At 38.1% G+C, this 26,062-nt stretch overlaps 13 non-coding genes across 13 annotated transcripts; all 13 read left to right on the forward strand.

Moving 5' to 3' along the window:
- Positions 1-173: 173 nt before the first annotated feature.
- LOC146061264 (small nucleolar RNA U3) lies at positions 174-389 on the forward strand. The gene has a single exon (XR_014470791.1). It is a non-coding gene; the product is annotated as a small nucleolar RNA U3 (small nucleolar RNA).
- Positions 390-15,320: 14,931 nt separating this feature from the next.
- On the forward strand, positions 15,321-15,536 carry LOC146061193 (small nucleolar RNA U3). The gene has a single exon (XR_014470731.1). It is a non-coding gene; the product is annotated as a small nucleolar RNA U3 (small nucleolar RNA).
- Positions 15,537-16,166: 630 nt separating this feature from the next.
- On the forward strand, positions 16,167-16,382 carry LOC146061240 (small nucleolar RNA U3). Its single transcript, XR_014470769.1, has one exon. It is a non-coding gene; the product is annotated as a small nucleolar RNA U3 (small nucleolar RNA).
- A 630-nt stretch (positions 16,383-17,012) lies between these two features.
- On the forward strand, positions 17,013-17,228 carry LOC146061223 (small nucleolar RNA U3). Its single transcript, XR_014470754.1, has one exon. It is a non-coding gene; the product is annotated as a small nucleolar RNA U3 (small nucleolar RNA).
- Positions 17,229-17,858: 630 nt separating this feature from the next.
- LOC146060941 (small nucleolar RNA U3) lies at positions 17,859-18,074 on the forward strand. Its single transcript, XR_014470510.1, has one exon. It is a non-coding gene; the product is annotated as a small nucleolar RNA U3 (small nucleolar RNA).
- A 630-nt stretch (positions 18,075-18,704) lies between these two features.
- On the forward strand, positions 18,705-18,920 carry LOC146061140 (small nucleolar RNA U3). The gene has a single exon (XR_014470684.1). It is a non-coding gene; the product is annotated as a small nucleolar RNA U3 (small nucleolar RNA).
- Positions 18,921-19,551: 631 nt separating this feature from the next.
- LOC146061405 (small nucleolar RNA U3) lies at positions 19,552-19,767 on the forward strand. The gene has a single exon (XR_014470913.1). It is a non-coding gene; the product is annotated as a small nucleolar RNA U3 (small nucleolar RNA).
- Positions 19,768-20,397: 630 nt separating this feature from the next.
- Positions 20,398-20,613, forward strand: LOC146061185 (small nucleolar RNA U3). The gene has a single exon (XR_014470724.1). It is a non-coding gene; the product is annotated as a small nucleolar RNA U3 (small nucleolar RNA).
- A 630-nt stretch (positions 20,614-21,243) lies between these two features.
- LOC146061296 (small nucleolar RNA U3) lies at positions 21,244-21,459 on the forward strand. The gene has a single exon (XR_014470819.1). It is a non-coding gene; the product is annotated as a small nucleolar RNA U3 (small nucleolar RNA).
- Positions 21,460-22,089: 630 nt separating this feature from the next.
- On the forward strand, positions 22,090-22,305 carry LOC146061097 (small nucleolar RNA U3). Its single transcript, XR_014470646.1, has one exon. It is a non-coding gene; the product is annotated as a small nucleolar RNA U3 (small nucleolar RNA).
- A 630-nt stretch (positions 22,306-22,935) lies between these two features.
- LOC146060959 (small nucleolar RNA U3) lies at positions 22,936-23,151 on the forward strand. Its single transcript, XR_014470526.1, has one exon. It is a non-coding gene; the product is annotated as a small nucleolar RNA U3 (small nucleolar RNA).
- Positions 23,152-23,765: 614 nt separating this feature from the next.
- Positions 23,766-23,981, forward strand: LOC146061030 (small nucleolar RNA U3). The gene has a single exon (XR_014470589.1). It is a non-coding gene; the product is annotated as a small nucleolar RNA U3 (small nucleolar RNA).
- A 1,396-nt stretch (positions 23,982-25,377) lies between these two features.
- LOC146061031 (small nucleolar RNA U3) lies at positions 25,378-25,593 on the forward strand. Its single transcript, XR_014470590.1, has one exon. It is a non-coding gene; the product is annotated as a small nucleolar RNA U3 (small nucleolar RNA).
- Positions 25,594-26,062: the final 469 nt, after the last annotated feature.

The raw sequence follows: 26,062 nt of genomic DNA on the forward strand, positions 1-26,062 counted from the left end.
CAACAAACCATTTATAGTTTGTATACTTTAATCATTCAATTTGTGGAGCAGGTTATGTTTGTGAAAATTGGGTAACAATACGATTACCCACTTTCAAAAATGGTACAAAAATGTCTCCATTACTTTAAATACTGATTCTTATGGTCTAGCTAAACCATCAACAAATGGGAATTAAGACTATACTTTCAGGGATCATTTCTATAGGCAATGATGGGAGAAATGTGCTTGAAAGTGTCCAAACTCACCAACCACAATGATGAGTTAAAGGGCTCTCTTCTCAGCATGAAGGCAGTTGGCAACTCTGTTTCTTATGGATGTTGCTTGCTTTTGATGACTGTGCCACTTTTTGAAATAGAAAAAGTGGTAAGAGAGAGCTCATTCAGAGTGGTTGTTTCCAGTTTTCACTATACGTTATGGCAATTTTGTGCTGTAGTTGTGTGTGTTTGAGTAAATATGGGTCTACATATCTTTACGTTTCTGAATTTGAATGTTGATTAGTAGAGAAAAATGTTTTTGATTGAGTATTTGCATTTGACTTTTAATCTTGTACAAGTGATTTATTTTTATGAGGACTGATGCATTTAAAACAATTTTGTTTGCAGCGTATTTGTTTTAAAATGGGTATTAGCAAAATAGTAAAAGCTGAATTGCTTACAGTTGCAAGCCACTGATTTATTTTTGAATGCATTTTGGGAAATGATAAAATTACCAATATATTTTCGTTAGTAATATTAGTGCATTATTTTAATTGCTAAGTATTCTGTTTGATATTTAAGACCAACATCTTAGTGTATGCCAATATTATAATATGCTAAATAATTCTATTTTAAAATGTCTCTAGACTTACAACAAACCATTTATAGTTTGTATACTTTAATCAAGTTATACAATTTTGTGCTGTAGTTGAGAAAAATGAGAAAAATGTTTTTGATTGAGTATTTGCATTTGACTTTTAATCTTGTACAAGTGATTTATTTTTATGAGGACTGATGCATTTAAAACAATTTTTTTTGTAGCATATTTGTTTTAAAATGGGTATTAGCAAAATAGTAACAGCTGAATTGCTTACAGTTGCAAGCCACTGTTGCTTGCTTTTGATGACTGTGCCACTTTTTGAAATAGAAAAACTGGTAGGAGAGAGCTCATTCAGAGTGGTTGTTTCCAGTTTTCACTATACGTTATGGCAATTTTGTGCTGTAGTTGTGTGTGTTTGAGTAAATATTGGTCTACATATCTTTACGTTTCTGAATTTGAACGTTGATTAGTAGAGAAAAATGTTTTTGAATGAGTATTTGCGTTTGACTTTTAATCTTGTACAAGTGATTTATTTTTATGAGGACTGATGCATTTAAAACAATTTTTTTTGTAGCATATTTGTTTTAAAATGGGTATTAGCAAAATAGTAACAGCTGAATTGCTTACAGTTGCAAGCCACTGATTTTTTTTTATTTATTTTTTTTTTTTTTAATTCATCTTTATTAAATAGTTTCAATTTTTCATAACACATAATTTAGAAGACAAAACATTCATCAAAGCCATACAGACTAACTTAAACATATAAGACAGACAAGACGAGCAATCCTTGGCAAAATAAATCCAGCATTTCATCAAAATGTCATTACAGTCGTTATTTAAATATATCATAAGGAAGAACATAGGTTCTAGATATCTTAAAGCCGGCAGTTACTTCTGCTAGAATTCATAGGTCAAATATATAAACATTTTTAGCAAGCAGTCCTAGACCAAGTATTTGTCAGTGGATAAATCCCAATAATATTTCGGATAGTACCCCCAAAAAAACAAAAAAAAAAACAAAAAAAAAAAAACAGGGGATTACAAAAAGCTGAATCTTCTTTAATTTCAGAGAAGCCGTATATACCTCCCCCATATTATTCCCCCTTAAAAATTCTCTAAACCCACACCTTTAAGTAAATCTAAGACAAAGTGCGCCTGTATAAACTTCCAACAACAAATGTCCACCTGAAATTTCTCTCTTTCTTTCCTTTTTTTTTTTCTCCCTTTTCTTCTTCCCTTCCTTCTTTCTTCCCCTTTCCCTTTTAATGTTAAATACTATTATTTACAGTTCTAGACTGATAACACACACAACATCTGTGAATTCGTGAATACAATGCCATCAGTTAACCAACATAAGAGCCAAGGGCTTTGTTTCCTTATAGTGTTTAGAGTTCTTCCATCCACCCCAAATTTCGCAAAAAACATTCAAACAATTACGTGACCTACTAATATTTCTCTCTTGCTCAAAAGTATAATTTACTAAATTAACCCACTCCCTCAGTTTCGGAGACTCTTTTGAGAGCCATTGACGTGCAATTAAAACCTTAACAAGTGCACACAAATTTATCGCCAATTGTCGCTGTGTAGGGGTAAAACGATTATACGGCCATATCCCCAAAATATATTCTAAGGGAGTAGCATCTCTTAACGGGATACCACATTGCTTCAAAATTTCACCTACTTGCTGCCATAGCCTTTGTATCTTCTCACATTCCCATATTAGGTGAATAAAATTACACCCTTCCCTATTACACTTAGGACACACGTCCCTTTTATTTGAGTCGAATTTACATATTTTTTCAGGCGTCATATACACCCTATGAAAAACATTGAACTGAATTTGCTGTGTTCTTAGAGATGAGGTAGCTAGCATAGGTACTTGAAGTGCTATCTTCCAACTCTCGTCATCAAAATTTGGGGTATCTCTGGCCCATTTCTCTCTTAGACCAACAAGTTCTTCCCCCCTTAAATTATCCATAACAAATTTATAGCATTTGGAAATTCTTTTTCTCTTTCCCAATTTTTTAAGAAATAATTTAACTGGTGAAGTACAAATATGAATCTCCGCATCTCTATCATGTGTAGTTAATACACTCCTCATTTGTAAATACCGAAAAAACATCGTTTTAGGGAGATTATACTCATTTTTAATGGTGTCAAAAGTTTTTACTCGGTCTTGCTCATATACTTGGCCTATAGATGTGATCCCATAAGAGCGCCATAACCTTACCCCGTATTGATATTCACTCCTATATAGTTGCTTCAAGGAAAAAAGGCTCGTATCGGGGTCAATTCCTTCTGATCCCACCTTTCTGCTAATCCACCTCCAGATCTTCCTAGCTTGAACTACTATGGGTGGTGATCTCTTAAACTTGGATTCATCAAGCAACACCTGCAGTGGTGTATATCCCGGGGCGGATTTCTTAATCAATTTTACCAGTTCTTCAGAATTTTCCTGCTCATTTACCCATTGAAGAAGGTGTCCCAGTTGGGCTGCGTAATAATATATTTTAAAGTTAGGTGCGGCCAACCCACCATATTTGCGCTCGGTAGTTAGGATCGATCTTTTAACCCGCGGGTTTTTATTTCGCCAGATAAAAGAGAATATTATGCTATTCAACTTGTTAAATACCTTATCGCTGATAAAGACAGGGGAATGATGAAAAACATATAGCAGCTTTGGTAGAACACACATTTTAACCAGATTAATTCTTCCTAGAATTGTTAATGGTAATTTCTGCCAAGTTTTACATTTAAGTCTGACCTCCTCAATTATAGGTGTTAAATTATCTCTTATATAGCTACAGGAATCCTCTGCTAATATTACACCTAGATATTTAAAGGATTTTACCAAAGGGGGATAATGGGGTAGCAATTCTTCCTTGCATATATCCTGCCTGATAGCTAGTAAGTTGGACTTATTTAGATTTATTGTTAATCCCGAATAGTCTCCATACATATGGATGATTTCCAGAACAGTATCAAGGTCCTTCTTATAATTAGAAAGGCCTACCAATAAATCATCTGCATATAATATTATAATCAGGACCCCTAAGGCCATTCCGATTTGTCAAATGATTTCTTAATTTGCACGCCAATGGCTCCATTGCTAAAGCGAATAAATAAGGCGATAGAGGACATCCTTGTCTAGTACCGCGGGTAAGACAGAATGATTCTGACACAAAACCATTAATCAAAATTCTGGCTGTAGGGGCCTGGTATAGTAAGAAAACCCTGTCGATAAAAAGAGGTCCAAATCCAAAAGATGTCATTGTTTGACGCAAATAAGACCATTCAATAGAATCGAATGCCTTATTTGCGTCAAAGGACGCTATCAAGGCACCCTCATTCCCCAAGGTTTCTGTCTGGATATAAGAAAATACTTTGCGTAGATTGTTGGCTGTGGACTTTTCACACATGAAACCGGTCTGGTCCGGATGTATAATCTCGTGAATCATTTTCTCTAGTCTCATTGCCAACACCTTAGCATAGATTTTCGCGTCCACTGATATAAGTGAAATTGGCCTGTATGAGTCTATCAAAGTTGGGTCCTTGCCTACTTTAGGAATTATGGTAATTATTGCTTCTGTCATTGAAGGGGTAAGTTTACCCTCTATTTCCATACCTTCAAATGCATGAAGCATATGATTAGCAATACTTTTAAAAAAGACTTTATAAATCTCAATTGGGAGCCCATCCACCCCGGGTGCTTTACCACTAGTCATAGATCTTATAGCTGTTTCTATCTCCTCAATAGAGAAAGGGAGCTCCAGCTTTTCCCTTCCTTCCGGGGAAATTATTGGCAGCTGAGAGGTATTCAAAAAAAGTTGAATAGCAGACTCATCTTTAGTTAGTTTCGACCGGTATACCTCTGAAAAATGCTTTACAAATATTTTAGCCGTTTCTTGAGGTGCGGTTAATATCTCCCCTTCTTCTGATAATATTTTAACCGTCTTTCTGGGTTGGGTATCTGCCTTAATCAAAGAGGCCATAAACTTTCCTGCCCTATCCCCGTTTAAATATATTTGTTTAAGTCCTTTTGATATGCTATAATTAGTCATGGTATATAGATGTTCTAACCAGTTTTGTTGATCATTTAGCCATATAGTCTTGGCTACGTCTGTGGCATCTCTTAGGTATCGTTGTTCTGACTCTAACATTTTAACTTCTAACTTCATTGATTTTTCCCGCCACTTCCTTTTTTCCCCAGCGATTTCTTTCATTAGGGTACCTCTTAAATAGGCTTTAAATGCCTCCCAGACTGTTGTCGTTTTAGCCGAATCAATATTACGTCTAAAAAAATCTTCTATTTCTAATCCAATATTATCTATATTCTCAAATCTGGTCAGCCATGAGGGGTGAAACCGCCAGGAGGTGAAACCCCTTTCGGGAGTAAGGTCCAGGGTCAAAACTAACGGAGAGTGGTCCGAAATGCCACGTGCTTCATACTCCACTGCCACCACATACTTAGAGAAATCAGTTGATATCAATACCATATCGAGTCTAGAAAAAGAATCATGCGCGGCCGAATAACATGAGAATTGTTGCGTATTGGGGTGTTTGTCCCTCCAGATGTCGCACCACCCAACCTGTTTAATAAATTGCGCTAACCCGTGACCCCTACCTAGATCTTTTCCATGCATATTCAACCTATCCAATGTTACGTTCAGTACAGTATTAAAATCACCCAGGCATATAACATATGATTCAGGCCTTTCAGCAGTATATTCCACCGCCCTTCTCAACACCTCATATGAGAAAGGAGGGGGAACATACACCGCAATAATGCAACATCTCACAGTAGAGATCATTCCATCTATAAACACGTATCTACCCTGGGGATCAGTTTGGACGGAAATACATTCAAAACATAAAGATTTTCTAAAAAAAACCCGACACTCCCCTGGAGGAGGAAGAGAAAATAGAATGGTAAGATCTCCCAATCCATGGTCGTTTCAGTGCGTTAACTTTATCCCCCTGCATATGAGTCTCTTGGAGACAAAAAATATCTGCTTTAATTTTTTTACAATAATTCATGACTAGGGACCTTTTAACTTTTTCATTAAGTCCCCGCACGTTCCAGGTTACTAATCTAACCATTCTCAATTCCTGAATCCTCCTCCCTCGTTCTTACTTCAACCATAACAATGTCGATGGTAGTCTGCCAAGGATTGCAACATACAAGCAACAAATAAAACAAGGGGGGCGTGGCCTGGCAGCCATCAGGCACGGACGCAATCACCCTGGGCTCCAGCTACTCCAGGCTTAAAAGCCACATTTCAGGACACTTCCAGCAGGCGAATCTTAGCCTGGGAGCTTCCTCTTGGGACCCTGAGGCGGGCGATACAGCCGGCGGGAGGCAGCAGAGTCGGGGCGGCCGTTTGCGGCTGCTCGCGGATTGCGGCCTACCCGAGTACCGGGAGCCGCGGCCTAAATTTGAAGACGCGGCCGCGTCGCGAGCTCCGGAACGAGCGCCCAACGCAAAACGGGCGGTGAGTACCCCTGAACGCCAGCCCCTGTCCCAGCCCTTACCTGGGGACCTGCCAACACCCCACAGAGGGGCTATATCATCCTCAGCCCCCACAGCAGGCTGCTGTGTGCGCAGCCACACTTATCCCCTGAGGCGGCGCCCATCTTGGATGTGGCAGAGAGCTGCGGCTCCCTCTCTCCTTCTCCCCTCCTGCTCCGCACCTGGGTCCCACTGCAGGCGAATCTGACCCCAGCCAGGAGGCCAGCTAATACCCTGCAGAAAGCCTTCTCCCCCCTATACACCTGTGGAATACTGCTGACATACCCCACACCTATTCCCTGAGGTGGCGGCCATCTTGGTTGTGGCGGAGATAACCAACATCTTCTAGCACCTGCTTTCAACCACCACTAAAGCCCCTGTGCCTTGAATAGGAAAATCATGCCCACACTATAAGGCCCTGCATGGCAGCCTAATAACCATTGTCCCACGGACTGCTGGGTAAAAAGCCTAACAACCAACACAGACGGCTGACCTATCTTTGAAGCCTGGGTTGAGAGCCTAACCAAAACCCCGAAGATCAAGCTGTAACCACACGGATCGCCCAGGGTTAGCAGAAAGACACCGGAAAATTGGGATGGCGACCCCACACCACATCGCTACTCCTACCCATGTAGGATGACACGTCCAATGACCTGCTGATGCCGGGCCACTGAGGGGACGCTGCCGGGTGCACACCACATTACTCCCTCACAACTCTCAGAATTCAAACCAGCGGCTTCATGACCGCCTCCGCGTAACTTAATATCCCTCCAGCATGGTCAAGTCTGGAAAAAGGAAAGGAAACACTCCGAAACCAAAAGTGAGTTTGTCCAAAGGAGGTCTGAGACCCTTCCTACTCCCTGCCACCCCCGGTGACTTAGATAGCAACACCTCATCAGACCCACCCTCCAGCGGTTCTAATCTGTCTCCCCTTTCAACGACAATGGAACATCCTTCCTCCCCCATCCAAGACGAGCCCTCTCGCAAAGAACTCTTGGCGTTTATGAAGACTCTACCTACTGAACAATATATACAAGACACCATGCGAAAGGAGCTGGCAATAATTAAGCAAGACGTGTCCCAACTAGCGGAAAGAGTAGATGCCCTCGAGGACCAACGAGATTCCACTAACACCTTCACAAACTCCCTATGCGAAGTCATTGCAGCCCAAACACTCGAAATCAAATCCCTCAGAACAAGGGTCTTAGATCTCGACAACAGAGGTCGACGTAACAACATCAGAGTGAGGGGCATCCCCGAAGACATCCCCCCGACGAGTTTGATAGATGTCTTAACCAAAATTTTCAATGAGGTCCTGGAGAAAGACCCCTCAAACACCATCACCTTCGACCGAGCGCACCGTGCTCTCAAACCAAGAGGTCTCCCCTCAGATCGCCCAAGAGATGTTATATGCCGTCTACATTACTTTTCCCAAAAAGAAGAGATAATGAATAAAGTACGAAGAACAGAGGGGTTGACCTTTAATGGTGAACCAATCGCTCTATACCAAGACCTATCCTGGCATACCCTCCAGCAGAGGAAAACCCTCAAACCCGTCACTGACGAATTGCGCAAACGTCAACTGAAATACAGATGGGGTTTTCCCTTCCAACTACAAGTATCTCAGTCGGGGAAGACCTACTCCCTACAATCCCCCGCAGATCTCCAAACCTTCTGCTCTGGCCTCGGACTCCCTCCGATGAAGATCCCAGATTGGGAATTCAACCCCCCAGACTTGACCCCCCCCACTTGACCAAAGATGGAATCCCTTGGCAAACCATTCGAGATGTCAGAAAGAAGCCTTCCTCGACTCCAGTTGCCAATCAAGACTCCTCCGCCAATGACCCATCATCTTCTGGGTCGATGTGAGCACATTTTGAACTCAAGTGATTCATGGACTATCGAGGTGACAACGGTCGGGTGAGGTTAACCCCTGTTTTCTTTCACCAGCACTACCCGGCTAAAGTACACCTCCCCCCCATCCGTGAGAACTCAAGCTCACTTTTGGTCTTCATGATAAGGTTTCAATGCATAACTTTGCCTTTTAGCAGCTGTTGGTTAGACACATATCTTACAACTGTTACATTATGTTTTTATATAATGCTTTTTCTGTGGTGCCCTGAGTGGCGTCCCCTAGTTATCACCCTCTCCCGCACCTGGCCATATTGGCCCAATGAGAAACCTGGTATACAATACTAATGGTTGTCTCATGGCGGGATGTTCTGTTCGATTGATGTTTAATCGTGTTGTATTTTTTCTCCCTATGTTGCCCTACCCTCCACCCCCTCCCACTCTCTCCTCCACTGACCAATCCAAATGTCCTAATGCTAAACCTACCTTCACACAGGATGACTTCTCAAGGTAAACTTAAAATTGTCTCATTTAATGCCAGGGGCCTGAATATCCCAGAGAAAAGATCTCAGCTACTAAACATGTTATGGTCTGAAAGAGTAGATGTAGCATTGATACAAGAAACTCACTTTAAAGTTTCCGCACATCCCCCCTCATTAACCAACCATAGGTTCCCCCTAGGATTTTACTCGAATAACCCTGATAATAAAACTAAAGGTGTGGCTATAATATTTTCGCGATCCCTACAAATTACTGAAACCAAGTCCTACAAAGTAGTCCCCGGTAGGTTTCTGGTGGTCACTTGCTCTATCTCCTCTCGACCCTACACATTCGCGGTCCTATACGCTCCTAACTGCGATCAAGCTCAATTTTTCAGCTCACACCTACCGAAACTAGAACCTCTATCTAAAGGAACTGTTGTTCTAGGAGGAGATCTCAACTGGTCCATAGAGCCATCCATAGATACCTCCCCCCCCCTCTCCCAGATTTTCAGCGCGCAAACACAAACAAGTAAAGAAGCTGCTACATGACTTACAACTAGCAGACTCTTGGAGGATTCAGAATCCTACCGGTCGCGACTATACCTTTTTCTCTCACCCCCACCAGACCTATTCCCGAATAGATTATCTCTTCATAAGCCACAGACACCTCCCGCAGATAATCCAAACCACCGTTGGATCAATTCATCTATCAGACCACGCTCCGGTCTTTCTGACCCTTGCGAGTTCTTCCTGCAACCCAACTCAATGGTCGTGGCGGCTTAATGAATCTCTCCTCCAGGACAAATATTGTAAAACTGAACTAGACAAAACTCTGGCCGATTACTTCCATATTAATGAGACGGGAGAGGTCTCAGAGACGACTCTCTGGGAAGCGCATAAATGTGTTATGAGGGGTAAATTGATCCAACTGGGCTCATACATGAAAAAATCTAGAACTTCAGCTATAGACACACTACTACAAAAAATCCACCTCCTAGAGACCCGCCATAAATCTTCCCTCGCACCCGTTGATCTGCTAGAGTTATCAGAGGCCCGGGATCAATTGAAAAAACTGCTCAACTATAAGACCCAATCATCCATACGGAAATGCAACTATAGATATTATCATTGGGGCAACAAGCCCGGGCGCCTCTTAGCCCGGGCTCTTAAGGCCCAAAGAGCGGCCTCTTTTATTTCCAGCATGAAAAACGGAGCAGGCTCGGTCTGCTTTAAAACACCCGAAATTGCTGCATGTTTCAAAGAATATTACTCCTCACTATACAACCTCCCGAACCCCTCCTCTTCAACAAACCCTATTTCAAACCTAAGCAAATCTAAGCAATACCTAGAGAAGGTGGCATACCCCACACTCCCGTCAGCGGCCAGAGTCTCCCTAGACAAGCCCTTTACAACCCCAGAGGTAGAACAGGCCATAGCTTCCTTGCCCTCGGGCAAGAGCCCAGGCCCAGACGGTTTCCCAGCAATATACTATAAAACATTTAAAGATGTCCTTACCCCCAAAATAGTTCAGGTTTTCAACTCCATATCAGTCAACAACTACTTTCCCCCTCAAGCTCTGGAAGCCCAAATCACTGTAATCCCAAAACAAGGGAAGGATCCCTCTGTATGTCCTAGTTATAGGCCAATATCACTGCTTAATGTCGACTTAAAATTGTATGCAAAATTACTGGCCACAAGACTTAATGAATTCCTTCCCTTGCTAATCCATAACGACCAAGTGGGTTTTGTCCCTGGCCGCGAGGCAAAAGATAATACCACAAAAATCATCTCTCTAATCCACCTAGCCTCAAAAAGCCAAACTCCCACCATATTACTGTCGACCGATGCCGAAAAGGCCTTTGACAGGGTCAATTGGGACTTCATGAGAGCAGTGCTAGAGCACATTGGACTAGGCCCAGTAACTCTTCATAGAATATTAGCCCTTTACTCCCAACCCTACGCCCGAGTTCGAGTTAATGGAGCCCTATCTGACACTTTCTCCATCGGTAATGGTACAAGACAAGGCTGCCCACTCTCCCCCCTCATTTTTGTCCTCTGTATAGAAGCCCTGGCTAGGGCAATCCGGAAGAACAAACAGATCACTGGCCTACAAGTAGACGACACCGACTATAAACTAGCTCTATTCGCAGATGATGTCCTAACAATCCTCACACAACCCTCCCACTCGCTCCCACATTTCATGCAGGAGTTGAACACCTTTAGCTTCCTCTCCAATTTTAAGGTCAACACCACCAAGTCATACGCACTCAACATTTCTGCACCCCCCACAGAAATAATTGCCCTAAAAACCCTCTTCCCTTTTATCTGGAAAGATTCTCATATCACATATCTAGGTGTCAAGATTGCTAGAGACCTTTCACAACTATTCTCTCTAAATTTTAACCCCATCCTTAAATCAATTAAAAATGATCTTAGCAAATGGCATTATAAAACAATCTCGTGGCTGGGCCGTATTGGTGTAGTTAAAATGAATATCCTCCCTCGATTACTTTATCTCCTACAAGCACTCCCGATCCAAATCCCAGATTCCTGGTTTAAGGCCATTCAATCCTTAATACAACAGTTCGTATGGGCTAGGAAGACCCCCAGGATTAGTAAACATACATTGATGCGGTCAACCGCTCAAGGTGGATTTCAACTCCCTGATATTAAAAAATATCGCCAAGCCATTATGCTTAGCAGAGTCCTAGACTGGACGCGTACTAGGGAGATCAAACAATGGGTGGTTCTGGAGGGCCTATGCGCCCAACAGTATCCTGAAATTTTCCCCTGGCTCCCATCCCTTCCTAGACTCCCGCATAATCATCCGACCATATCTCCTACACTGACTTCCTGGAAGACTTTACGCAACAAGCCTAATATCTCCTCAGACATAGGTCCTCTCACATCTTTCCTGGGGAACCCCGCTTTCACCCCAGGCCTCATTCTCTCCCATTACAAACTCTGGGCACTGGAAGGCCTCTTTAGACTAGGTCAGCTCACACTGAACTCTGTAGTAATGCAATTCTCCGATATTCAGAAGAAATGGAACATACCACATTCCGACTTCTGGAAATACCTCCAGGTACGACACTTTCTTCACACAAAAAACGCCCTAACACAAGCGGCCAGAGAACTATCTCCTTTTGAAAGACTATGTGTCTCCCCCTCCCACCCTACCCACATAATATCCTCTATATATCGAATTTTACAACAAAATGATTCACAGCAATCTGTGCCCTTTCTTCAGAGGTGGGAAAAGGATCTGAATATCAAAATTTCAGAGAAAGAATGGGAATCCATCTTTATGAAAGCTCATAAGAGCTCCATATGCACTCAAGTTAAGGAAACCCAATATAAACTTCTGATGAGATGGTACAGAACCCCAACCCTCCTACATGCTATTTCCCCATCGATTTCCCCCAACTGTTGGAGATGTCGGAAAGACTTAGGCACTATGGTACATATTTGGTGGTCATGCCCTCTAATTACACCATTCTGGAAAGATGTAATCTCTATATCGGCAAATATCACACTCACCTCGGTACCCAACAACCCCCCCTTCTGGCTGTTAAACCACTCCAAAATACCACTTTCTTCGCATAAAAAATCCCTACTACGTCACCTCAGCATTGCGGCTCGTGCAATGATCCCCGCCTTCTGGAAATCCCAAACCCCGCCCACTCGCCTTGCTTGGTTCTCCAGGATAGACCACTACATGAATATGGAGGACTTACTCCTCAGTTCTAAAGATAGGACGTCAGAATTCACTTCCACATGGCTCCCATGGTTAAACTACAAATCCTCCACCCACTACAAAGACTATATAGCCGCCCACGGGAAGGTATGATCAACCTTCTCCCCTGCGATACTACAACTTAAAAATCACATACACTCCACTTGCAGTGATTGGTCACTCCCTCCCGCCCCCCCAACCCCAACCTCCCCCTTTTCTTAGTTCTAGTTACACACCTTTTCCATTTTCCTTTTTTTATTTTTCTTGAGACTGTAATTTGGTTTCGACAATGGTAATTGTTCCGCCACCAATTGTATAGCTAAGACAATAATTGTTGCTTATGTTTATGCTTTCTGGTCTCTGTATTTGACTTTAATTCAATAAAAACAGAATATAAAAAATAAAAATAAAAAAAAAAAATAAAACAATACTACAACATCCCAATCCCCCCTCCCTGTATAACCTATCCCTTTAGGTATACCTGTACCTTCCCTCTCAACCAGCTCACTCCCCCCCTTTTCCCCGTGCCTACCCCACATACACTTTAGGGACATTTACTGCTGATCACAAACTAAGTTTATGGCGTGCTCAGCTCTCCATACTAATAAATATTAAATTTATTTGACCAGGGATGTAGCTGAAAACAATAAAGAGATTATGCATAACCTCCTGCTCGTATATCCCTGGTAGTCTGATATAATACTGAACAACCCATGTTACCCCTTCCACCCCCCCCCTTCCCCCTACCACTCCCGCCTCTCCCACCAGCATAACTGATTTCATCTTATTTCCTCAAAAAAAAAAAAAAAAAAAGGAAACAAGATAACATATCATATCAACACAGTTCATCTATGCAACTGATTTGCGCCTGGGTGGTGTTCGTCAAGCCACACCGCTACTTCTTCTGGAGAATAGAAAAATTTGGCTTGATCATCGACAATAATTCGCAATTTTGCAGGATATAACATCGAATACTTCAAATTCAGTTCCTGAAGTCTCTTTTTGACCTCCTTGTATTTAACTCTTTCCTTCTGTATTGCGTACGGCATGTCCAGAAAAAAAGAGATTTTTTTGCCATTATAACTCAAATTTTCCTTGTATCGAGCAAGCTTTAAAAGAGTGTCACGATCTTTATAATGTAGCAATTTAAGAATAAACGTGCGAGGAGGGCTACCCGGGGGTAGCGGTTTGGTTGGCACTCGATGTGCTCTTTCAACTGAAAAAAAGGGAGAAAGGGTTTCCTTTCCAAACTCCTGGATTATCCAGTCCTCGATAAACCTCTCAGAGGAATTCCTTTCCACACGCTCCTCCAAACCTGTCACCCGAATATTCTTCCTACGTAGGCGCCCTTCCATGTCAACATTTTTGTTTTGTAAATCAGTAATTCTGGTAGTAACTGATTTCATTTGCTTCTGTAGGGGCATTATAATATCTTCTAGGGTCGATAGGCGATTTTCTACCTCTGAGACCCGATCACGGATCTTTTGGGCATCATCCCTCAAAAGTGATATGTCCGACTGAACTTTTTCTATCTGTCCCGAAAGTCTTGTCTCACAGTTACTCACTGCATTCAAAACCTGCTGTAAGGTCACTTCGTTTTGTACAGGGGCTCCTCCTCCTTTTACTGGGGTAGTTTGTGGGGTATTCGCACCTGAGCTATTTGCCCCCTGATTTTGTGTGCGAGCATATTTTTCTAGCCGTGCTGCGGCAGTGGTTTGACTAGCTTTTCCCATCTTTTTTTTTTTTTTTGGGAGGTTTTAAACGATGATGTTGTGAGACTGGTATACAAAATATAAGTTGACCTTAAAAGGGTATAGAAGACACTTCAGTGTACAAGGATGCCAGTACTTGTTTGAGAGGTAACTAATGTTGCAAGTTCTTGCGTAGAGACCCCCACTCAAGGCCCTTTAATCAAGCAGCTCCCCTTAATTTGATATAATAGTAAGAGGAAAGATCTCACCAATAAGAAGCATGAGTCAAGTCATAGATCCATCGCGTCTGGTAAGCCAGCAAGACAGCAAAATACTCTCTCCTCCGTGACTTGAGGGCACTGTGGTCTCTGCCGCGGCGCTCACCCGCAAGGGGGAGATCAGGTTAGTTTTTTTTTCCGCAGCCCGGCAAAGCGCTCCTTGGGTCTCTCACACCCTCCCTCACACGGTCAATATCGCTAGCGGGGGGCTCTGCACACTCTGCACTCACGGAGGTTCACACTTCCACCCGGCAGCTCGGCTGAATATCAGGGGAGAGAGCAGGTTGCTACGATGCCGCGCACCAAAGCGCTTCTTAGGACTCTCTCACAGGCCTGCCATCGGTCCCTCCGTCTCTCCGTTCCCCCACACAAGTCGAGTCGGTAGGAGTAGGAGTAGGGGGCGCTCTCCACACACTGTGCCTGGATCACGTCTCCAGGGATCGTCCTCCAGCAGCGGGTCACTCGGCGGCCAGTGGCGGGGCTTCACGTGGCGGTTATTAGCATGCCGCGGCGGGAGACAGGGTAGCAGCAGGCGGCGGGGGATGGAGGGACGCTGGAGGGGCGTGATCATGGCGGCGTGCGTGAGTGAGTAGTAGGAGGGAGTCAGCTCTCCAGCGTCCAAGCCACTGATTTATTTTTGAATGCAATGTGGGAAATGATGAAATTACCAATAGATTTTCGATAGTAATATTAGTGCATTATTTTAATTGCTAAGTATTCTGTTTGATATTTAAGACCAACATCTTTATGTATGCCAATATTATAATCTGCTAAATAATTCTATTTTAAAATGTCTCCAGACTTACAACAAACCATTTATAGTTTGTATACTTTAATCATTCAATTTGTGGAGCAGGTTATGTTTGTGAAAATTGGGTAACAATACGATTACCCACTTTCAAAAATGGTACAAAAATGTCTCCATTACTTTAAATACTGATTCTTATGGTCTAGCTAAACCATCAACAAATGGGAATTAAGACTATACTTTCAGGGATCATTTCTATAGGCAATGATGGGAGAAATGTGCTTGAAAGTGTCCAAACTCACCAACCACAATGATGAGTTAAAGGGTTCTCTTCTCAGCATGAAGGCAGTTGGCAACTCTGTTTCTAATGGTTGTTGCTTGCTTTTGATGACTGTGCCACTTTTTGAAATAGAAAAAGTGGTAGGAGAGAGCTCATTCAGAGTGGTTGTTCCCAGTTTTCACTATACGTTATGGCAATTTTGTGCTGTAGTTGTGTGTGTTTGAGTAAATATGGGTCTACATATCTTTACGTTTCTGAATTTGAACGTTGATTAGTAGAGAAAAATGTTTTTGAATGAGTATTTGCGTTTGACTTTTAATCTTGTACAAGTGATTTATTTTTATGAGGACTGATGCATTTAAAACAATTTTGTTTGCAGCGTATTTGTTTTAAAATGGGTATTAGCAAAATAGTAACAGCTGAATTGCTTACAGTTGCAAGCCACTGATTTATTTTTGAATGCAATGTGGGAAATGATGAAATTACCAATAGATTTTCCATAGTAATATTAGTGCATTATTTTAATTGCTAAGTATTCTGTTTGATATTTAAGACCAACATCTTTATGTATGCCAATATTATAATCTGCTAAATAATTCTATTTTAAAATGTCTCCAGACTTACAACAAACCATTTATAGTTTGTATACTTTAATCATTCAATTTGTGGAGCAGGTTATGTTTGTGAAAATTGGGTAACAATACGATTACCCACTTTCAAAAATGGTACAAAAATGTCTCCATTACTTTAAATACTGATTCTTATGGTCTAGCTAAACCATCAACAAATGGGAATTAAGACTATACTTTCAGGGATCATTTCTATAGGCAATGATGGGAGAAATGTGCTTGAAAGTGTCCAAACTCACCAACCACAATGATGAGTTAAAGGGCTCTCTTCTCAGCATTAAGGCAGTTGGCAACTCTGTTTCTTATGGATGTTGCTTGCTTTTGATGACTGTGCCACTTTTTGAAATAGAAAAAGTGGTAGGAGAGAGCTCATTCAGAGTGGTTGTTTCCAGTTTTCACTATACGTTATGGCAATTTTGTGCTGTAGTTGAGTGTGTTTGAGTAAATATGGGTCTACATATCTTTACGTTTCTGAATTTGAACGTTGATTAGTAGAGAAAAATGTTTTTGATTGAGTATTTGCATTTGACTTTTAATCTTGTACAAGTGATTTAATTTTATGAGGACTGATGCATTTAAAACAATTTTGTTTGCAGCGTATTTGTTTTAAAATGGGTATTAGCAAAATAGTAAAAGCTGAATTGCTTACAGTTGCAAGCCACTGATTTATTTTTGAATGCAATGTGGGAAATGATGAAATTACCAATAGATTTTCGATAATAATATTAGTGAATTATTTTAATTCCTAAGTATTCTGTTTGATATTTAAGACCAACATCTTTATGTATGACAATATTATAATCTGCTAAATAATTCTATTTTAAAATGTCTCCAGACTTACAACAAACCATTTATAGTTTGTATACTTTAATCATTCAATTTGTGGAGCAGGTTATGTTTGTGAAAATTGGGTAACAATACGATTACCCACTTTCAAAAATGGTACAAAAATGTCTCCATTACTTTAAATACTGATTCTTATGGTCTAGCTAAACCATCAACAAATGGGAATTAAGACTATACTTTCAGGGATCATTTCTATAGGCAATGATGGGAGAAATGTGCTTGAAAGTGTCCAAACTCACCAACCACAATGATGAGTTAAAGGGCTCTCTTTGCAGCATGAAGGCAGTTGGCAACTCTGTTTCTTATGGATGTTGCTTACTTTTGATGACTGTGCCACTTTTTGAAATAGAAAAAGTGGTAGGAGAGAGCTCATTCAGAGTGGTTGTTTCCAGTTTTCATTATACGTTATGGCAATTTTGTGCTGTAGTTGTGTGTGTTTGAGTAAATATGGGTCTACATATCTTTACGTTTCTGAATTTGAACGTTGATTAGTAGAGAAAAATGTTTTTCATTGAGTATTTGCATTTGACTTTTAATCTTGTACAAGTGATTTATTTTTATGAGGACTGATGCATTTAAAACAATTTTGTTTGCAGCGTATTTGTTTTAAAATGGGTATTAGCAAAATAGTAAAAGCTGAATTGCTTACAGTTGCAAGCCACTGATTTATTTTTGAATGCATTTTGGGAAATGATAAAATTACCAATAGATTTTCGATAGTAATATTAGTGCATTATTTTAATTGCTAAGTATTCTGTTTGATATTTAAGACCAACATCTTAGTGTATGCCAATATTATAATCTGCTAAATAATTCTATTTTAAAATGTCTCTAGACTTACAACAAACCATTTATAGTTTGTATACTTTAATCATTCAATTTGTGGAGCAGGTTATGATTGTGAAAATTGGGTAACAATACGATTACCCACTTTCAAAAATGGTACAAAAATGTCTCCATTACTTTAAATACTGATTCTTATGGTCTAGCTAAACCATCAACAAATGGGAATTAAGACTATACTTTCAGGGATCATTTCTATAGGCAATGATGGGAGAAATGTGCTTGAAAGTGTCCAAACTCACCAACCACAATGATGAGTTAAAGGGCTCTCTTCTCAGCATGAAGGCAGTTGGCAACTCTGTTTCTTATGGATGTTGCTTGCTTTTGATGACTGTGCCACTTTTTGAAATAGAAAAAGTGGTAGAAGAGAGCTCATTCAGAGTGGTTGTTTCCAGTTTTCACTATACGTTATGGCAATTTTGTGCTGTAGTTGTGTGTGTTTGAGTAAATATGGGTCTACATATCTTTACGTTTCTGAATTTGAACGTTGATTAGTAGAGAAAAATGTTTTTGAATGAGTATTTGCGTTTGACTTTTAATCTTGTACAAGTGATTTATTTTTATGAGGACTGATGCATTTAAAACAATTTTGTTTGCAGCATATTTGTTTTAAAATGGGTATTAGCAAAATAGTAACAGCTGAATTGCTTACAGTTGCAAGCCACTGATTTATTTTTGAATGCAATGTGGGAAATTATGAAATTACCAATAGATTTTCGATAGTAATATTAGTGCATTATTTTAATTGCTAAGTATTCTGTTTGATATTTAAGACCAACATCTTTATGTATGCCAATATTATAATCTGCTAAATAATTCTATTTTAAAATGTCTCTAGACTTACAACAAACCATTTATAGTTTGTATACTTTAATCATTCAATTTGTGGAGCAGGTTATGTTTGTGAAAATTGGGTAACAATACGATTACCCACTTTCAAAAATGGTACAAAAATGTCTCCATTACTTTAAATACTGATTCTTATGGTCTAGCTAAACCATCAACAAATGGGAATTAAGACTATACTTTCAGGGATCATTTCTATAGGCAATGATGGGAGAAATGTGCTTGAAAGTGTCCAAACTCACCAACCACAATGATGAGTTAAAGGGCTCTCTTCTCAGCATGAAGGCAGTTGGCAACTCTGTTTCTTATGGATGTTGCTTGCTTTTGATGACTGTGCCACTTTTTGAAATAGAAAAAGTGTTAGGAGAGAGCTCATTCAGAGTGGTTGTTTCCAGTTTTCACTATACGTTATGGCAATTTTGTGCTGTAGTTGTGTGTGTTTGAGTAAATATGGGTCTACATATCTTTACGTTTCTGAATTTGAACGTTGATTAGTAGAGAAAAATGTTTTTTGAATGAGTATTTACGTTTGACTTTTAATCTTGTACAAGTGATTTATTTTTATGAGGACTGATGCATTTAAAACAATTTTGTTTGCAGCGTATTTGTTTTAAAATGGGTATTAGCAAAATAGTAACAGCTGAATTACTTACAGTTGCAAGCCACTGATTTATTTTTTAATGCAATTTGGGAAATGATAAAATTACCAGTAGATTTTCAATAGTAATATTAGTGCATTATTTTAATTGCTAAGTATTCTGTTTGATATTTAAGACCAACATCTTAGTGTATGCCAATATTATAATCTGCTAAATAATTCTATTTTAAAATGTCTCTAGACTTACAACAAACCATTTATAGTTTGTATACTTTAATCATTCAATTTGTGGAGCAGGTTATGTTTGTGAAAATTGGGTAACAATACGATAACCCACTTTCAAAAATGGTACAAAAATGTCTCCATTACTTTAAATACTGATTCTTATGGTCTAGCTAAACCATCAACAAAAGGGAATTAAGACTATACTTTCAGGGATCTTTTCTATAAGCAATGATGGGAGAAATGTGCTTGAAAGTGTCCAAACTCACCAACCACAATGATGAGTTAAAGGGCTCTCTTCTCAGCATGAAGGCAGTTGGCAACTCTGTTTCTTATGGATGTTGCTTGCTTTTGGTGACTGTGCCACTTTTTGAAATAGAAAAAGTGTTAGGAGAGAGCTCATTCAGAGTGGTTGTTTCCAGTTTTCACTATACGTTATGGCAATTTTGTGCTGTAGTTGTGTGTGTTTGAGTAAATATGGGTCTACATATCTTTACATTTCTGAATTTGAACGTTGATTAGTAGAGAAAAATGTTTTTGATTGAGTATTTGCATTTGACTTTTAATCTTGTACAAGTGATTTATTTTTATGAGGACTGATGCATTTAAAACAATTTTGTTTGCAGCGTATTTGTTTTAAAATGGATATTAGCAAAATAGTAAAAGCTGAATTGCTTACAGTTGCAAGCCACTGATTTATTTTTGAATGCATTTTGGGAAATTATAAAATTACCAATAGATTTTCGATAGTAATATTAGTGCATTATTTTAATTGCTAAGTATTCTGTTTGATATTTAAGACCAACATCTTAGTGTATGCCAATATTATAATCTGCTAAATAATTCTATTTTAAAATGTCTCTAGACTTACAACAAACCATTTATAGTTTGTATACTTTAATCATTCAATTTGTGGAGCAGGTTATGTTTGTGAAAATTGGGTAACAATACGATAACCCACTTTCAAAAATGGTACAAAAATGTCTCCATTACTTTAAATACTGATTCTTATGGTCTAGCTAAACCATCAACAAATGGGAATTAAGACTATACTTTCAGGGATCATTTCTATAGGCAATGATGGGAGAAATGTGCTTGGAAGTGTCCAAACTCACCAACCACAATGATGAGTTAAAGGGTTCTCTTCTTAGCATGAAGGCAGTTGGCAACTCTGTTTCTTATGGATGTTGCTTGCTTTTGATGACTGTGCCACTTTTTGAAATAGAAAAAGTGGTAGGAGAGAGCTCATTCAGAGTGGTTGTTCCCAGTTTTCACTATACGTTATGGCAATTTTGTGCTGTAGTTGTGTGTGTTTGAGTAAATATGGGTCTACATATCTTTACGTTTCTGAATTTGAACGTTGATTAGTAGAGAAAAATGTTTTTGAATGAGTATTTGCGTTTGACTTTTAATCTTGTACAAGTGATTTATTTTTATGAGGACTGATGCATTTAAAACAATTTTGTTTGCAGCGCATTTGTTTTAAAATGGGTATTAGCAAAATAGTAACAGCTGAATTGCTTACAGTTGCAAGCCACTGATTTATTTTTGAATGCAATGTGGGAAATGATGAAATTACCAATAGATTTTCGATAGTAATATTAGTGCATTATTTTAATTGCTAAGTATTCTGTTTGATATTTAAGACCAACATCTTTATGTATGCCAATATTATAATCTGCTAAATAATTCTATTTTAAAATGTCTCTAGACTTACAACAAACCATTTATAGTTTGTATACTTTAATCATTCAATTTGTGGAGCAGGTTATGTTTGTGAAAATTGGGTAACAATACGATTACCCACTTTCAAAAATGGTACAAAAATGTCTCCATTACTTTAAATACTGATTCTTATGGTCTAGCTAAACCATCAACAAATGGGAATTAAGATTATACTTTCAGGGATCATTTCTATAGGCAATGATGGGAGAAATGTGCTTGAAAGTGTCCAAACTCACCAACCATAATGATGAGTTAAAGGGCTGTCTTCTCAGCATGAAGGCAGTTGGCAACTCTGTTTCTTATGGATGTTGCTTGCTTTTGATGATTGTGCCACTTTTTGAAATAGAAAAAGTGGTAGGAGAGAGCTCATTCAGAGTGGTTGTTTCCAGTTTTCATTATAGGTTATGGCATTTTTGTGCTGTAGTTGTGTGTGTTTGAGTAAATATGGGTCTACATATCTTTACGTTTCTGAATTTGAACGTTGATTAGTAGAGAAAAATGTTTTTGAATGAGTATTTGCATTTGACTTTTAATCTTGTACAAGTGATTTATTTTTATGAGGACTGATGCATTTAAAACAATTTTGTTTGCAGCATATTTGTTTTAAAATGGGTATTAGCAAAATAGTAACAGCTGAATTGCTTACAGTTGCAAGCCACTGATTTATTTTTGAATGCAATGTGGGAAATGATGAAATTACCAATAGATTTTCCATAGTAATATTAGTGCATTATTTTAATTGCTAAGTATTCTGTTTGATATTTAAGACCAACATCTTTATGTATGCCAATATTATAATCTGCTAAATAATTCTATTTTAAAATGTCTCCAGACTTACAACAAACCATTTATAGTTTGTATACTTTAATCATTCAATTTGTGGAGCAGGTTATGTTTGTGAAAATTGGGTAACAATACGATTACCCACTTTCAAAAATGGTACAAAAATGTCTCCATTACTTTAAATACTGATTCTTATGGTCTAGCTAAACCATCAACAAATGGGAATTAAGACTATACTTTCAAGGATCATTTCTATAGGCAATGATGGGAGAAATGTGCTTGAAAGTGTCCAAACTCACCAACCACAATGATGAGTTAAAGGGCTCTCTTCTCAGCATGAAGGCAGTTGGCAACTCTGTTTCTTATGGATGTTGCTTGCTTTTGATGACTGTGCCACTTTTTGAAATAGAAAAAGTGGTAGGAGAGAGCTCATTCAGAGTGGTTGTTTCCAGTTTTCACTATACGTTATGGCAATTTTGTGCTGTAGTTGTGTGTGTTTGAGTAAATATGGGTCTACATATCTTTACGTTTCTGAATTTGAACGTTGATTAGTAGAGAAAAATGTTTTTGATTGAGTATTTGCATTTGACTTTTAATCTTGTACAAGTGATTTAATTTTATGAGGACTGATGCATTTAAAACAATTTTGTTTGCAGCGTATTTGTTTTAAAATGGGTATTAGCAAAATAGTAAAAGCTGAATTGCTTACAGTTGCAAGCCACTGATTTATTTTTGAATGCAATGTGGGAAATGATGAAATTACCAATAGATTTTCGATAATAATATTAGTGAATTATTTTAATTCCTAAGTATTCTGTTTGATATTTAAGACCAACATCTTTATGTATGACAATATTATAATCTGCTAAATAATTCTATTTTAAAATGTCTCCAGACTTACAACAAACCATTTATAGTTTGTATACTTTAATCATTCAATTTGTGGAGCAGGTTATGTTTGTGAAAATTGGGTAACAATACGATTACCCACTTTCAAAAATGGTACAAAAATGTCTCCATTACTTTAAATACTGATTCTTATGGTCTAGCTAAACCATCAACAAATGGGAATTAAGACTATACTTTCAGGGATCATTTCTATAGGCAATGATGGGAGAAATGTGCTTGAAAGTGTCCAAACTCACCAACCACAATGATGAGTTAAAGGGCTCTCTTCTCAGCATGAAGGCAGTTGGCAACTCTGTTTCTTATGGATGTTGCTTGCTTTTGATGACTGTGCCACTTTTTGAAATTGAAAAAGTGGTAGGAGAGAGCTCATTCAGAGTGGTTGTTTCCAGTTTTCATTATACGTTATGGCAATTTTGTGCTGTAATTGTGTGTGTTTGAGTAAATATGGGTCTACATATCTTTACGTTAATTAGTAGAGAAAAATGTTTTTGAATGAGTATTTGCGTTTGACTTTTAATCTTGTACAAGTGATTTATTTTTATGAGGACTGATGCATTTAAAACAATTTTTTTTGTAGCATATTTGTTTTAAAATAGGTATTAGCAAAATAGTAACAGCTGAATTGCTTACAGTTGCAAGCCACTGATTTATTTTTGAATGCAATGTGGGAAATGATGAAATTACCAATAGATTTTCGATAGTAATATTAATGCATTATTTTAATTGCTAAGTATTCTGTTTGATATTTAAGACCAACATCTTTATGTATGCCAATATTATAATCTGCTAAATAATTCTATTTTAAAATGTCTCCAGACTTACAACAAACCATTTATAGTTTGTATACTTTAATCATTCAATTTGTGGAGCAGGTTATGTTTGTGAAAATTGGGTAACAATACGATTACCCACTTTCAAAAATGGTACAAAAATGTCTCCATTACTTTAAATACTGATTCTTATGGTCTAGCTAAACCATCAACAAATGGGAATTAAGACTATACTTTCAGGGATCATTTCTATAGGCAATGATGGGAGAAATGTGCTTGAAAGTGTCCAAACTCACCAACCACAATGATGAGTTAAAGGGCTCTCTTCTCAGCATGAAGGCAGTTGGCAACTCTGTTTCTTATGGATGTTGCTTGCTTTTGATGACTGTGCCACTTTTTGAAATAGAAAAAGTGGTAGGAGAGAGCTCATTCAGAGTGGTTGTTTCCAGTTTTCACTATACGTTATGGCAATTTTGTGCTGTAGTTGTGTGTGTTTGAGTAAATATGGGTCTACATATCTTTACGTTTCTGAATTTGAATGTTGATTAGTAGAGAAAAATGTTTTTGATTGAGTATTTGCATTTGACTTTTAATCTTGTACAAGTGATTTATTTTTATGAGGACTGATGCATTTAAAACAATTTTGTTTGCAGCGTATTTGTTTTAAAATGGGTATTAGCAAAATAGTAAAAGCTGAATTGCTTACAGTTGCAAGCCACTGATTTATTTTTGAATGCATTTTGGGAAATGATAAAATTACCAATATATTTTCGTTAGTAATATTAGTGCATTATTTTAATTGCTAAGTATTCTGTTTGATATTTAAGACCAACATCTTAGTGTATGCCAATATTATAATATGCTAAATAATTCTATTTTAAAATGTCTCTAGACTTACAACAAACCATTTATAGTTTGTATACTTTAATCAAGTTATACAATTTTGTGCTGTAGTTGAGAAAAATGAGAAAAATGTTTTTGATTGAGTATTTGCATTTGACTTTTAATCTTGTACAAGTGATTTATTTTTATGAGGACTGATGCATTTAAAACAATTTTTTTTGTAGCATATTTGTTTTAAAATGGGTATTAGCAAAATAGTAACAGCTGAATTGCTTACAGTTGCAAGCCACTGTTGCTTGCTTTTGATGACTGTGCCACTTTTTGAAATAGAACAACTGGTAGGAGAGAGCTCATTCAGAGTGGTTGTTTCCAGTTTTCACTATACGTTATGGCAATTTTGTGCTGTAGTTGTGTGTGTTTGAGTAAATATTGGTCTACATATCTTTACGTTTCTGAATTTGAACGTTGATTAGTAGAGAAAAATGTTTTTGAATGAGTATTTGCGTTTGACTTTTAATCTTGTACAAGTGATTTATTTTTATGAGGACTGATGCATTTAAAACAATTTTTTTTGTAGCATATTTGTTTTAAAATGGGTATTAGCAAAATAGTAACAGCTGAATTGCTTACAGTTGCAAGCCACTGATTTATTTTTGAATGCAATGTGGGAAATTATGAAATTACCAATAGATTTTCGATAGTAATATTAGTGCATTATTTTAATTGCTAAGTATTCTGTTTGATATTTAAGACCAACATCTTTATGTATGCCAATATTATAATCTGCTAAATAATTCTATTTTAAAATGTCTCTAGACTTACAACAAACCATTTATAGTTTGTATACTTTAATCATTCAATTTGTGGAGCAGGTTATGTTTGTGAAAATGGGTAACAATACGATTACCCACTTTCAAAAATGGTACAAAAATGTCTCCATTACTTTAAATACTGATTCTTATGGTCTAGCTAAACCATCAACAAATGGGAATTAAGACTATACTTTCAGGGATCATTTCTATAGGCAATGATGGGAGAAATGTGCTTGAAAGTGTCCAAACTCACCAACCACAATGATGAGTTAAAGGGCTCTCTTCTCAGCATGAAGGCAGTTGGCAACTCTGTTTCTTATGGATGTTGCTTGCTTTTGATGACTGTGCCACTTTTTGAAATAGAAAAAGTGGTAGGAGAGAGCTCATTCAGAGTGGTTGTTTCCAGTTTTCACTATACGTTATGGTAATTTTGTGCTGTAGTTGTGTGTGTTTGAGTAAATATGGGTCTACATATCTTTACGTTTCTGAATTTGTACGTTGATTAGTAGAGAAAAATGTTTTTGATTGTGTATTTGCATTTGACTTTTAATCTTGTACAAGTGATTTATTTTTATGAGGACTGATGCATTTAAAACAATTTTGTTTGCAGCGTATTTGTTTTAAAATGGGTATTAGCAAAATAGTAACAGCTGAATTACTTACAGTTGCAAGCCACTGATTTATTTTTTAATGCAATTTGGGAAATGATAAAATTACCAGTAGATTTTCAATAGTAATATTAGTGCATTATTTTAATTGCTAAGTATTCTGTTTGATATTTAAGACCAACATCTTAGTGTATGCCAATATTATAATCTGCTAAATAATTCTATTTTAAAATGTCTCTAGACTTACAACAAACCATT

This window comes from Crinia signifera, chromosome 2 (assembly GCF_055691185.1).
Source record: "Crinia signifera chromosome 2, ASM5569118v1, whole genome shotgun sequence".
Taxonomy (NCBI): Eukaryota; Metazoa; Chordata; class Amphibia; order Anura; family Myobatrachidae; genus Crinia; species Crinia signifera.